The sequence below is a fragment of the Pinus tabuliformis genome, chromosome 6 (assembly GCF_031772625.1).
Source record: "Pinus tabuliformis cultivar Carrire ecotype Pingquan chromosome 6, CPIR1, whole genome shotgun sequence".
In the NCBI taxonomy this organism is placed as follows: domain Eukaryota; kingdom Viridiplantae; phylum Streptophyta; class Pinopsida; order Pinales; family Pinaceae; genus Pinus; species Pinus tabuliformis.
Window position 1 is genome coordinate 67,073,636 of NC_142292.1, and position 1,170 is coordinate 67,074,805.

Sequence of the window (1,170 nt, forward strand, 5' to 3'; positions counted from 1 at the left end):
GGGGTGCACTCATCTCAACCCCCGTGTGTTAGAAACTCTCATGCACCTTCCTTGGTTCACTGCATTTGTCACACCCTTGCTATCAACAGAGTTATCTTACTTGTCTCTGTGCAAAATCACAGTCAAGTCATTACTGTATGACCCACTGTTGGGACTCCTACACCAAACGGTCTAAGGACTAATTGGGACTTCTTACTGGGGAGATTCCTAACATGTTTTCGGGTCCAGCACCGTCAATAGGGTGACAATCCTCTCATGAGAGGAATTTTCCTTGCTCTTGGCATCCACTAACATCTGGTTGTATTGTGTCCATGGGATTAGCATTCCCACAATATCTAAGCAGCTAGGCAACCCTGCCCTAACTCTTTCATCAAACTCAACATGGAAAGCATCCACATCTTTCTGTACCACCCCTAGGCATTCCTTAACTTTGACTCTGGCCTCCTCCTTCTGGACAACTTTAGAGATATCCATGATAGCAGACACTCTATCTACTACATCAATTGGCCTCAACTCATTGAGTGGCCTTTCATTCACAAACTGAATGAACTTCTTGGAAATCTGGGAGTTATTTCCCCATCTTCTTTGGTAGCAAGGATGAAAAACTCATAATCCTTGATTATAATCTTTTGTTCATCTATTAAAGTTATATTCTCTGAGTTGCTTTTAATTTTTGTTATGATTTCATCCTAGACAAGTTTCTTGGCCTACAGGAGAGACATGTTTCCTTTCAACTTTCCTTTTAGCTCAACAATCTCCTGGTTTGCTGCCTGTAGGTTCTTACCAATCAGGTTTGCATTGGTCCTAGCTATCTCAAGTTGTTTTTCTTTCTATGCCAGGTTTCTCTGGGCAGTGTCCAAATCCTTCTGCACTTTCTTAAGCTCCCCTTCTGAAATTTAGAGTTTCGGTGAGGGTCTTGGTGAGCTGCTATGTGGGATTTTGGGGATTTTCAGGCACAATCACTACACAAATGTGCATGTTTATCCTTTGTCTAAGTTACGATGCCTGTTGCTTGAGGGATATTATCTCATTGTTTCTTTCTATCAGTTCTTTGGCTAAGATTTCTTTCTCTTCTTCCACCTGTGAAAGTTCCTTAGATTGCACATGTTCACTACCTAGCATCTTCAGTTTTTGCCTTAGCTCCTATATTTCTACTTGTGAACTTTGGAG